Below are 14394 nucleotides of genomic sequence, written 5' to 3' on the forward strand. Positions count from 1 at the left end.
AATTGTTAACTGAACTTATAGATGTGTCTGAAATCCTTTTATCTACAAAGTGGCTGGGGGCCAGGACATGCTGTAAATTATGGGATTTTTTAAAAATGACTACGGGTGTATCATTTAATTCTGTTCTGAGTACTTGATCTGTAAGTAAGATGCGATAATTGTTACGGATGATCCCCCGAACCTTGGATGAAGAACTATTGAATTGTGAGAGAAAAAGAGGCTGTTCCTTTTGAAATTCCCGTGACTGGGATTTATAGGTCAATAAATAATTTCTTGTTAACTTGTCTGCCTTCTGTCTGGCTGATTTAATCAAATCTACAGGGTAACCCCTGTGTTGAAAAGAAAGAGAAAGTTCGTCTGCTTGTATATTATAATCATGTATATCACTACAGTTACGTTTAATACGTCTAAATTGTCCAAAGGGTATGTTATTTAACCATGGTTTATAGTGAGAACTATCATTATGGAAATAGTTCAAGGTATCTACTTCTTTACGAAAAGTTTTAGTGAGAATTCTGCCATCAATTACCTCCAAAGATATATTGAGAAAAGAGATAGAAGAGCGATGTGAGGTACTAGTGAAACTGAGGTTAAATTCATTATTGTTTAATTGAGATGTGAAATCAGAAGTGAGAGAGATATCTCCATCGAAAATAAAAAACATGTCATCTATATAACGGCCATAGTAGACGAGGTCCGCGCCAAAGCTCCGCCACCATACATGGGTTTGCTCGAAGGCACCCATATATAGGTTGGCGAAGCTAGGCGCGAACCTCGTCCCCATGGCCGTTCCAAGTATCTGTAAATAATAATTTTTATTAAAAACAAAAAAATGATGTGATAATATAAATGCAATGGAGTCTACTATAAATTGTTGTAGCTCCAATTTAAGCGAACCGGACTGTAGAAGACAGTCCGCTATTATGGATAGACCCTTCTGATGCGGAATATTGGAATAAAGCGCCTGCACGTCACAGGTCATAAAGAAAAAAGAGGTTTTCCCAATTGATTCTTTCAATAGCATTTAAAAAAGAAGTAGTATCCTGAATGTGTGAACGGAGTGCAGATGCAAGTGGCTGTAAAAAATAATAAACAAAGTGTGATAAATTAGAGGTGAGGGACCCAACACCAGAAATAATGGGTCTCCCAGGGGGTGCAGTGAGTGACTTGTGAATCTTGGGTAAGTGATAATAGGTGGGGGTGATAGGGTGAGATGGTATCAAGTATCTTGATTCATCCTTGGATATAGTACCCTTATCAGCGGCAGTTTTGACAAGTGCTGTCAAAGATTTATGGAAATCTTGAGAAGGATTACCAGATAATTTAATATATGTGCTGATGTCATTCAGTTGTCTGAATGCTTCAGTTAGATAGTCATCAGTATTCTGAATAATGATACCCCCTCCCTTGTCAGCAGATTTGATGACAAGGGAGGGGTCATTGGCCAATCTCTGGAGTGCTAGTCTCTCATGAGTAGATAAATTATGTCTATATATGAATTTTTTCTTTTCTCTCTGACATAAATCATTGAAATCATCAAGTGTCCTTCTATAGAAAATGTCTATAGAGGGACTCCGGTGGTGTAGGGGAAATAATTGGGACTTGTTCTTAAATAAAGAGCTACGTTCATTATTGCGTTCACAGTTATAAATGGGGATCATTGAGGTGGAAGTGTTGCTCTCCAGAAGTAGGGACTCTAACATGTCCAAACTAGTTCTATCCTGTTCGTCTAAAATTATGGGAGTACCTTCTATTTTATGTTGGACCAGTTTTTTGGTTGCAAAGTACCTCTTGCGTGCTAAGGTACGAATGTATGTATTGAGTTCAACAAATAAATTAAAGAAGGCTGGTGGTTTGGAAGGGGCAAATTTGAGGCCTTTTGCCAGAAGACGAGTTTCAAATTTGTCTATTACTTTAGAAGACAAGTTGTATACATTAGTCTGATCTATGGCCTTAGATCTCTCTTTTTTTCTCTGTAACTTGCGGCCTCCTCTACATCCTCTGTGTTTTCTTCCCTTGCTCCTTAATAGTTCGTAACGGTTGTGTATATGATATGGAAGTTTGAATTTGTGATCCCTTTGTTCTTTCTCTAAAAAATTGGTAGTGTTTGATGTATTAGTAGTATGTGTGGCAGCCATAGGGGGACCATTTTTCAAAGTGTGAGTTTTAGGTCTTACCGATAGCTCAGCTGAGGTAATTATCTGAGGAGAGATGGGGTGATTGTAATAGTTGTGCATATGAGAGGAATTTACATTTTTATTAAGCTGATATTTTGGATCGGGAAATAGAGGATACAAGAAAAAGCCTAAACTCTTTTTCTGACCATCCTCAATTTCAGTTCAATGATCTCAAACTTAATCGTAAATTAGAACAATATGAGAAAGAGATTATAGAAGGTAAAAATAAGAAATTTAATAGAGATACTGATGACTATATTCAGAATAGAGTTCGTAACTTTAATAAAGGTCTCCATACATCCAATAGAGGAAGGTCACGGAGTAATTCTAATTGGAGATCTAACAGAAACTCCAGCTCCACCAAGATACCTAACAAGACTGATCCAAAATATCAAATTCCAAATTCCTACATTATAAGGACCGGGACTCAGTTCTCCGCCTAGGTCGTACGAAGGGCCCGCTGGTCCGTAATGGAGTCAAGGTGTCGGCCTTCCCGGATTTTGCCGCAGACGTCCAGAAGGACCGAGCCCAGTTTATGCCCATAAAACGGCGTCTGCAAGACCTTAACTTCTCATATTCCATGCTGTTTCCTTCAAGGCTCCGAGTTGTGGCGGATGGGGAGACCAAGTTTTTTAATTCCCCCAGGGAAGCGGCACAATGGCTGGACAGATTTGCACCGGGTGCTCGGCAGCTAGCTCCGGACTGATCTCCTGAGATGCAGAAGCTGGGGCCTGATTTACCGGAGGGAACGATCATAGATCGGGGAGCCCCCCTCCTTTGCATTGGTGGCTCAAGACTTTTACGTTCAAGTGGTGTTGATTAGAGAAGGGTTAGAGGTTTAGTTGGGAACCTAGGCCTTCTTAGCACTTGGAAGTTTGGGTTGCTGGTTTGGGATAAAAGTATGCCGGTGTTCGGGGGGGTGTACGGGGAGGGGAGGGATAATTGGGAAGCTGCCGGTTGCGGCTCCCTTTGTTGCTGTTTTTGGTTTTCTTTTTTTAGTTTGTTATTTTTCTTACCTAAGTTTTTTCTGAAGCAAGGATGTTTAATGATTCAGACGCTGTGGCTTATAACGCAGGGCTTACATATGTCATGTGATGCTGATATTAATAATGTTGATTCTCAGTTATATTTTAGGGAAATGTCTATCCGGGAGACACATAGAGTCTGCCTGGGGTCATGATTAACCTGAAATTTTTGGCATGGAATGTCCGAGGTCTGAATAGCAAAATCAAACGCTCTTTGGTTCTAAATATGATTAAAAAATATGACCCGGATATTGCATGCCTCAGTGAGACCCACTTGGAGGCAAATAGGTTATTGTCTTTACGACGGGCCTGGGTGGGATGGGCTTACCATGCCTCTCATTCTTCCTTTTCTAGGGGTGTCTCGGTTCTGATTAAAAAATCAGTGCAATTTGAATTGTTATCGATCAAAACTGACCTGTATGGAAGATTTGTATTTATGGAATGTAAACTGAGTTCCCAGCCCTATTATATTTTAGCGGTGTATGTCCCCCCTCCTTTTTCATATGCTGTGCTGCAGCAGGCTGCCTCTTTTGTTGCTCCATCTCCTACCACCCCTGTGATATGCCTGGGCGATTTTAATAATATCCTAGATTTATCCTTGGACCGATGGCACTCCCCGAATGTTGCGCTGGCGGGTGGTGGCCCTACCAAGTTTGCTGATTTCTTGGATAGTTTGCAGTGGGTGGATCCGTGGAGACTCTGTCACCCTGCAGCCTGTCAGTTCTCCTGTTTTTCCAGTACTCATGGCTCCTTCTCCAGGATTGACCTGATGCTGGTGTCCCCTGCCCTTGTCCATGGGATCATTGACATCCACTATGAGGCTCGAGGGGTCTCTGATCACTCCCCTTTGTTGATGACCATTGCTGTGGGGGGTCAGAGGGGGCACTCTTATTGGAAGCTGCACCCCTCTTGGCTGACCCAACTAGGTGGCTGCAGTGACCTGGAGACTCAGTGGGGGGGGGGGGGTACTTTAACGATAATGTGGGGTCAGCCCCGGGTACAATAGTTTGGGATTCATTTAAGGCGTTTTTGAGAGGTTCCTATATTAGACGCATAGCGGCTCATAAAATGTCCTCAAGGGAGAGAGAACAGGCCCTTGAAAGCGACGCCAGGGAACTGGAGTCCCAATATTTGCTGGATGGTGCCCCAGCGACGAAGGTACGCTGGCTGGTGGCTCAATCGGCTTGGATGGCCCACCTGTCCGATAAAAACTCACGCTCCCTCCTTTTTAAAGCTACTAATATTTATATGCAGGCTGATAGGACGGGGGGACTCCTGGCTCGTCTGATACACTATGATCGTCCTGGGTCTACGATCACCCAGATGTCTGGTGGGGATGGCTCCTTTGTTGACACCACGCCAGACATTGCGCAATTATTCAGATCCTATTACTCTGAGATATATAGCTCACAATTGACGTGCTCTACTCTAGATCTCTCATATTACCTGGGGGGTATTGCACTGCCCGCACTTTCCTCTGGGGCCTGTGAGCAGCTGGAGGAACCTTGATGCTCGAGGAGGTGACTGCGGCCATTGGCATGTCCCCTAGTGGCAAGGCTCCGGGGTCTGATGGGATTCCCTCCGAGGTCTACAAGAATCATATTGATTTTTTTGGGCCCAGACTCCATGCCCTTTACTTAGATATATTTGCCAATAACGAGCTTCCCCTCTCTATGTCAGAGGCAATTATAATAGTGATTCCAAAGCCCGGTAAGGACCCTAGGTCTCCAGACTCCTATAGGCCGATCTCCCTGATTCCCAACGACGCTAAGGTCCTGGCAAAGATATTGGCAGTACGGCTTAACACAGTAATCACCTCCCTCGTTCACTCGGACCAGACTGGCTTCATGCCAGGGAAGTCCACATCTATTAACCTGCGTAGACTATATACCATTTTGCAACTCCCACATGACTCCCCTTCTGACTCGGCTGTGGTCTCGCTGGACGCGGCCAAGGCCTTTGACAGCATTGAATGGGCTTATTTATGGGAGGTGATGGCACGTATGGGCTTCGGGCCCAACTTTATCAGATGGACTAAATTACTGTACCAACATCCGAGTGCCAGGATCTTGGTGAATGGCTATGTATCCCCATCCTTTCAATTATCCCGTGGTACTAGACAGGGCTGCCCCTTATCCCCCACGCTGTTCGCCTTGGCCATCGAGCCCTTGGCATGTTTGGTAAGATCGCACCTAGATATTACAGGAATCTGTACGGGCTCACGTGAGGATAGAATAGCTCTCTACGCCGACGACATGTTGTTGTACTTGCAGGACTACACCAAGTCAATGCCCATTCTGCTGCGTGTGATGGAGAGCTTTGGAGCTCATTCGGGTCTTCGAATTAACTGGTCTAAATCATACATTATGCCAGTCATAGGCTCCCCTCCTACTGTTCCCAAAATCTCCCTGCCATTATGTTGGACAACACAATTTAAATACCTTGGAATCCAAATAACTAATGACCCTTCCGATTATATCCCTCTGAATCTGGACCCAACCATGCAGTGGGTCATCAGCAAATCCAAAACTTGGTGTAGGCTTCCATTGACGGTCTCTGGTAGGGTCAATCTCATTAAAATTATCATACTGCCCAAACTTTTATATATTATTCTCCAGTCCCCGGTATATATCTTCCCAATATTCTTTAGGAAATTGAATAGCGTTTTATCCTCACTGATATGGGCCAACAAAAGACCTAGAATACAGTTAAATACCCTTACCAGGCAGCGTTCAGACGGCGGCCTGGCTCTGCCTAATTTTCAGATATATTACTACGCTGCTCAGCTGACTCATATTAGTGTATGGGCGCAGGATTCTAGCGTTGATTCTTTACATTGTGAGTTTATTCGCTGCTACTTCCCCCACCTATCTCCTATGCAGGTGCTGCTAAGTGGGAACATGGCTCGGTTTCTCCCCCCTATTATTTTCCAGGCCTTAAAGATATGGAGGGCCCTGAGAGTTCTCTTGGGGTACGACGACCTGGACCCAGATACCCCCCTTTGGTACTCTGACTGGCTTCCTGAACTACATGCACTTGAGGGACGGGAGGTATGGGCCCCTAGATCGGTGGTTTCTATATCCCAACTCTACCTAGATAGTGTATTCAAATCCTTTCAGCAGCTGAAAGATGAATTTGATTTACCCAACTCCTACTTTTTCAGATACCTTCAACTTCGTCATGCCCTCCAGTCCCAATTTGCTGAGTCCCCCCCATGAATCCTCCCATTTCCCATCAAGACCTTTGTGGCTACATTGGGTCGGGCTAAGATGGTCTCCCTTACGTATGGATATCTCCTGACTAAACTCCATGCGGACCCTCTGACACGTCTCCGTGGAAAGTGGGAGGAGGATATAGGTCCAATAACTGAGGAGGACTGGACCCTTGCTCTGGAATATCCTGCTACAGTTACCAAGTCTCTCAGATATCAGCAAATTCAATTTTTCATTCTACATAGAATTTATATAACTCCAACTAGACTGGCTACTTTTGGGACTGGTGGGACTGGCCTCTGCCCTAAGTGTGGGGTGGATGTGGGTACATTCTGGCATCTAGTGTGGGACTGCCCGAGGTTGCGGACGTTCTGGTCGGGGGTTAGGTCAATCCTGGAGAATACGGGAGTGACTGGCGGACTGCTTACCCCGCAATTTTGTATTTTGGGGATGGAGGGCTCTACTTCTATGCCTGTTTCGGTGGGTCTTTATGCTCGCAATGTATGTGCCTTGGTTAAGGTTTGCATTGTGAGGCTCTGGATGGCCCCTGGTGGCTCTTTAATATCTGCGCTCAAGACCCTGTTTAACGATACAATATTCAAAGAAAGATATATATATATGAAGCAAAACGCTTCAGCCAAATTTGAAAGAGTCTGGTTTCTATGGCTGAACTCCCCCCATTCCCAACTAGTCCCTTAATCACAGTGTGAACTGAAGTGATACCACATAAATGACTTACAGCCTAAGGATATTCGTTTAAGATGGTTGGCAGTGGAGCCCTGCGTGCTCGCTTAAGCATATACATGACTATTGTGCTCCTGAATCAGATGATCGCTCCTTCATACGCTTCTATCTAGGTGCTTACTTTTCTTTGTTTTTAGTTCTGTTTGTTCTGTTTATTTGTTTCTTTTCTTGGTTAGCTTAAGGGCAAAAATTAATAAAAAAAAAAAAATTAATGGCGATGTACATAATGGTTGCGGATCTTGCGGATCATAAAAGACCGAAAAATCGAAATGCATGCTCACTCCCTCATAGACATAGCAGTTAATCCACTGATGTTAAATTGTACCATTAATGAAGTTCTGATATGACTGCTGTATGTGATATGCTATTGGTCTGCAATGTCTGTACCTTACTCTTCATTTTACTGAATAAAAACACTTTCTAAAAAAAAAAAAACCTTATGGCAACAAGAGGGGGATGTGCAAAGGGAGCTTGCTCGCACAGAAAGTTCCAAACCAGGCAGAAGCGTGAATGTGACAGCACCACCACCACCACCATATGTTGATGGAGAGTAGAGTGTCACCACCAATGATACAAAGGTAGAGGTCAGGGAAATGCGCAGCAAATGTATTAAAACTAACGCTTGTACCTTGTACCCTGTTTTACCTTCTCCCCAAGATTACAGCAACGTAGAGGATGAGCCTAGCATGATCTCAGCCCTTGCCCTGGCTGCCACCATACACGAAACAAGGGCGGGCATTGCCCAACCACCAAGGGCAGTGGCCGCATCAGCCAGTGAGGGGGCAGATGAGATCGTGGCGACTGGTAAGTACGGTACCGTCCATTATGCAGAAACAGTGACTCCCCGTATTGTAGAGACAAACAAGGAAGATGTGGTTGAGTTACATCCAGTTAGAGTGATTGCAGTCCCTAACGGGAGAACTGACACTCAGGGGGTGACCCCAATCAGGAACATTGCAATGTACTGTCCCTGGTCCCGTATGGAGCTGAGGTCAATTATGGCAGAATTCCCTGACCCCAGAAAGGATTTAGTCGGATGCCAGAAATATATAAAAGATTTAGGACTTTCCCAAGAACCCACATACAAAGATTGGCGGACGGTGTTGCGAGCAAGTCTCCCCTCTAACATTGACATCCCAAAATTTATTACAGACTGCAACCTAGATGCAGAAGTGCCACTCACTGATGCTTACAATCAGGAAAATGTCAGGCAAATCAATATACAGAAGGGTTATGTGAGGTACTGCGCCACTCCTAGATGCGGCTGTAGGGTCTGGGTAGCAGCTGTAGAACAAATGGAGAGTGTACTATAAACACCCCCTAGAGTTATATAAGGTGCAAAGAAAAAATGTTCAGCGCTCCCCCTTTCCCCCTTCCTGAGAGTTTATATATTATATATACAATATAATTCGCTGTTAAATAATATTCACAATCAATAGAATTAAAAAAATATTTTTATTCAAAGTATATAAGGTAGTTTAAAAAGTCATATGTAAAAAAATGAATTGTTCTCAGATAATTGATCAATTAATTAATTAAGATACAATTAAATTTATGAAGTGTAAAGAGGACCTATAAGGTTATAAAATGCAGTTTACCAATCCTAATACCAAGTTGATGTCAGAAAAAACTAATAATGAACCAATTAAAAATAAAACTTTGTTAAAAGTAAATAGACCTGTATAAATAAATATATTACAAACCTAATACCGGTATACAAAAAAAGACATGCAACACAGATGTGGACACAAGTGGAGGCTGCAGTATTTTCACCTGTGGGTACACTTTTTAGCGTTTTACCCCATTAGGTGCATGTAAAGTCTCTATAAGGTACAGTCTGAATTTCACCTATGGGCAGTCTGTGGTTGTAGCGTGATTGGATTCACTTAGATCTTTAAAAGCAATCAAAGGCTCCTGGAAGGTACTAAATTCCTTGCATGGAATAAGTCCTGTTAGTACCTTTATCCGTTGGTGGAGTGGTGAGGTTCTCGTGGTCTGCCGGCAGACACCCGCTGCACCGTGTCTCTCTGTCTCCGGACTCCGTGCAGGGATCGATTGTTCCGCAATCGACGCGTTTCGCCTTGGTATAGGCTTCGTCAGGATGGCTGGATAATCGATTTCACGGATCCCCTCCGTCTTTATAGCTGCTGCTGTGCTCCGTTCTCTTCCGCCCTTACTTAAGATGGCCGCACTGTGTTCGTTTCCTTGATTAGGGTGTATTTTTTGCCCATACATAAGAAATGATCATATACAGTGATTATTTTCATTAACTCTGTGTTGGAATACTCATAATCAATGGCGGTTTAGTGAAACAAACTAAATCCATATTGATTTTTAATCCTTATTGTGATCTCCACCTTGGTTGCTATTGGTTACTGCCGTTTGGATTTGATCACATAAACATGAGGACCCCTCATAGAGACATTGATGGACATAGGGAGGGGCAACAAAAACAACATGCAACAACATAAAACAAAACAAAAATTGAAAGTTTATATTAGGAGATTTAAACTCTGTTAAAAAGTGTTTAAGATGTATTATTAAAGTATGGGAATTCCATGTTATGGTGTTGTATGTGGGTCTTGTATCCTCTATTCTTCCTTATATTGGATGAGGGAAGTAATGCTAAAATAAAGCTTATATCAGATATAATGACAAGGTATATTTTTTTTTTATATTGAGGCCTCAATATAGATATAGAATTAACATAATTTTTTAAATAAAAAAAATATACCTTGTCATTATATCTGATATAAGCTTTATTTTAGCATTACTTCCCTCATCCAATATAAGGAAGAATAGAGGATACAAGACCTGCATACAACACCATAACATGGAATTCCCATACTTTAATAATACATCTTAAACACTTTTAACAGAGTTTAAATTTCCTAATATAAACTTTCAATTTTTGTTTTGATTTATGTTGTTGCATGTTGTTTTGTTGCCCCTCCCTATGTCCATCAATGTCTCTATGAGGGGTCCTCATGTTTATGTGATCAAATCCAAACGGCAGTAACCAATAGCAACCAAGGTGGAGATCACAATAAGGATTAAAAATCAATATGGATTTAGTTTGTTTCACTAAACCGCCATTGATTATGAGTATTCCAACACAGAGTTAATGAAAATAATCACTGTATATGATCATTTCTTATGTATGGGCAAAAAATACACCCTAATCAAGGAAAAGAACACAGTGCGGCCATCTTAAGTAAGGGAGGAAGAGAACGGAGCACAGCAGCAGCTATAAAGACGGAGGGGATCCGTGAAATCGATTATCCAGCCATCCTGACGAAGCCTATTAGCAAGGCGAAACGCGTCGATTGCGGAACAATCGATCCCTGCACGGAGTCCGGAGACAGAGAGACACGGAGCAGCGGGTGTCTGCCGGCAGACCACGAGAACCACCAACGGATTAAGGTACTAACAGGACTTATTCCATGCAAGGAATTTAGTACCTTCCAGGAGCCTTTGATTGCTTTTAAAGATCTAAGTGAATCCAATCACGCTACAACCACAGACTGCCCATAGGTGAAATTCAGACTGTACCTTACAGAGACTTTACATGCACCTAATGGGGTAAAACGCTAAAAAGTGTACCCACAGGTGAAAATACTGCAGCCTCCACTTGTGTCCACATCTGTGTTGCATGTCTGTTTTTGTATACCGGTATTAGGTTTGTAATATATTTATTTATACAGGTCTATTTACTTTTAACAAAGTTTTATTTTTAATTGGTTCATTATTAGTTTTTTCTGACATCAACTTGGTATTAGGATTGGTAAACTGCATTTTATAACCTTATAGGTCCTCTTTACACTTCATAAATTTAATTGTATCTTAATTAATTAATTGATCAATTATCTGAGAACAATTCATTTTTTTACATATGACTTTTTAAACAACCTTATATACTTTGAATAAAAATATTTTTTTAATTCTATTGATTGTGAATATTATTTAACAGCGAATTATATTGTATATACAATATATAAACTCTCAGGAAGGGGGAAAGGGGGAGCGCTGAACATTTTTTCTTTGCACCTTATATAAATCAATATACAACTAGGTTTGTATTTCCCAGCCGTAGTTAGATGGAATAAGATTTTTTCCATAAGACAGAAAGAGAATGAACTGGCATCCGAATATTTCCACAGAGCTTTGATGGAAATGGCTAAATTCACTGGGGTTGAGGATATTAGTGACAATGTCAACCACAGGGAAGTAGCTGTCTCTGTATTAATGGAGGGATTGAAGGAGGCACTGAAAACCAGGGTGCAAACGTCTCTGCCAAACTGGAGGGGTATTACGGTAACGGCACTTAGGGACTCAGCACTGGAGCACGACCGTAATATCCAGAAAACCAGGGAGGCACAAGGGGAGCGGTTGATGGTGATGAGCATCCAAGCACTGGAAGGAGCACCAACTCGACCAAAACCCCAGGTCCCTGACACATGGAAAAAGCCAAGAGTTTGTTAAAGGGAAGGGCATTATGCCAGAAATTGTAACAGCACCCCCTAGACAAGAACACGAGCCAAGTAATTATACACATAGAGGAGATCAGGGATCATACAGGAGAGAGTACGAGCCGCATAGAGGGGAAACAAGGAGGTACCCACCACGGGAGGATTGGCGAGCCCCGGAAGACTTACCGTTATCCCCCTCACATATCATAGCCGCCAACGCCCAAAGAGTGGGTCCACGGCCCCAATAGAGGTTAGGCCACACCTGTAGTCTGCAGCCTGTGAAGCTGATCGCTGGCCCTGGGAATGAACCTGAGGTCTTGGTCAAAGTAGCAGGAACACTACAACCATTTCTTGTAGATACAGGGGCGGCCAGATCTGTACTCAAAGCTCCAACCAATTTACTGACCACGGGCAAAACCATTTTGGCTATGGGAGTGACGGGAAGAGTGCAGCAGTATACTTTGTCTAGACCTGCAGAGATTACGATTGGGCCCTTGCAAACCAGACATTCATTTTTGTTGGCTGCGTCGGCTCCGACTAATCTACTAGGCAGAGACCTACTGTGCAAAATGCGATGTGTCATATATTGTACACCTAAAGGTGTGTTTTTAGATATCCCTGAAAACCACGCACAGGAAGTGCAAGACATGCTAGACACACCACAACAGCTAATGTTGCACTCTACTGTCCTAGACGCATGTCCATCGCAGGTAGAAGAAATTATCTCACAAATACCGGGTTCCCTATGGACCAAAGATGGACAAGACACTGGATTGATGGCGAATGTAGCCGCAATAGTGGTACAATTAAAAGATGGCAGGATAGCTACAAAAATCCCCCAATACCCTCTGAAGCCAGAGGTAGAACTAGGAATTTTCCCTGCCATAGAACGGCTGCTACAGCAGGGCATCCTAGTCAGGACGTCCAGCACAGCCAATAGTCCCATTTTCCCTGTAAAAAAGAATGGGGGGAGCGGTTACCAGCTAGTGCAGGATTTAAGAGGGGTGAACAAAATAGTTGAGAGTCAATTCCCCGTAGTGCCCAATCCAGCTGTCATCTTGATGCAGATCCCCCAACCTCTTCATACTTCACTGTCATTGATCTCTGTTCTGCCTTCTTTTCTGTCCCTCTCCACCCCTACAGTCAGTACCTTTTCGCCTTCTCTTACAGGGGAGTACAGTACACCTGGACTCGTCGTCCCTAAGGCTTCATTGACAGCCCAAGTATCTTCTCCAAAGCACTGCATGACTGTTTGCAATCCTTTCAGCCTGAAAATGTCTCAGTGCTAATACAGTATGTTGATGACTTATTGTTGTGCTCTGACTCATTTGAAACGTCCTTGGCAGATACGAAGCAGCTGCTGCCTCACCTCTCCCAGACAGGACACAAGGTTTCAAAGGATAAATTACAGTTGTGCAGTAAAAGGGTGAGGTATTTTGGGCATTGCTTGACACAAGGACAACGACACCTCACTGCTGATAGGATAGAAGCGATTCGCAACAAGACTCTGCCGCAAACCCAACAACAAATCCGTACGTTTCTAGGAATGTGCTGGTACTGTCAGAACTAGATTCCAGGATACTCTATTTTGGCACTACCTTTGCAAGAAATGGTCTCGTCAAACAAGCCAGAACGGGTCTCCCACACTGAGGACTCCGAGATGGTGTTTGAGAGACTAAAAGAGTGCTTGTCACAAGCGTCAGCATTGGGAATGCCAGATTATGAGAAACCCTTTGAATTGTACTGAACTGAAAGTTCTGGGCGTGCGGCCGGAGTCTTGACCCAGAAACACGGTGATGCCAGCAGACCGGTAGCCTATTACAGTGCACAACTGGACACTGTAGCAAGGTCTCTCCCCACTTGCCTACGAAGTGTTGCAGCCATCGCTTTGTTGGTAAGTAAGAGTGAGGATGTAGTGCTAGGGCATGACTTGACCATCCATACGCCTCATGTAGTGTCAGCCTTGCTAAACTCCGCCCAAACCAGACATGTCTCATCAGCCAGGTTTACAAGGTGGATACTATCCTTAATGGCCCCTGTAAACATCACCATCAAAAGGTGCAGCACACTAAATTCAGCAACTTACTTGCCTGGTGTGCCATGTCATGCACAAAGGGTGGGAGATGAGAACAATGATGACATAGGGGGATTTAGTGTTGACACTGACACGCATGATTGTATGGAATACCTGAACCAGACTTTCACTGCAAGACCTGACATTAGTGACAACCCACTGGAAGGCGTAGATTTTACTTTTTACACTGACGGTAGTTGCCACAGACAGACGGACTTGGGAGACCTGTGTACTGGATACGCAGTCTTAGATGACAGAAGTATCATAGAAGCTGAGCCCCTGGGCCCACCGCACTCAGCACAAGTTGCTGAGCTGGTCGCCCTAACCAGAGCGTGTGAATTGGCCAAGGGTAAGTCAGCTAATATATACACAGATTCTAGGTATGCCTTTGGAGTAATGCATGATTTCGGGGGCCCTATGGCGCCTCATAAATTTCATGACGGCAGCTGGCACACCTGTAGCGTATGCGACCTACATCAAAAGATTGCTATCAGCAATACAAGACCCCGACAGAGTGGCTGTTATCAAGTGCAAAGCCCACACTTACAGTCAAGACCCAGTGTCACTTGGTAACAGCCGGGCAGACAAAGCTGCCAAGGCAGCAGCAAGTTCAGCCACACTAACCAACATCACACCACTGATGACATTTAACACTATAAGCACACAACAACTCATTGAAATGCAAGATTTGTG

The sequence above is a fragment of the Pseudophryne corroboree genome, chromosome 11 (assembly GCF_028390025.1).
Source record: "Pseudophryne corroboree isolate aPseCor3 chromosome 11, aPseCor3.hap2, whole genome shotgun sequence".
Lineage (NCBI taxonomy): Eukaryota > Metazoa > Chordata > Amphibia > Anura > Myobatrachidae > Pseudophryne > Pseudophryne corroboree.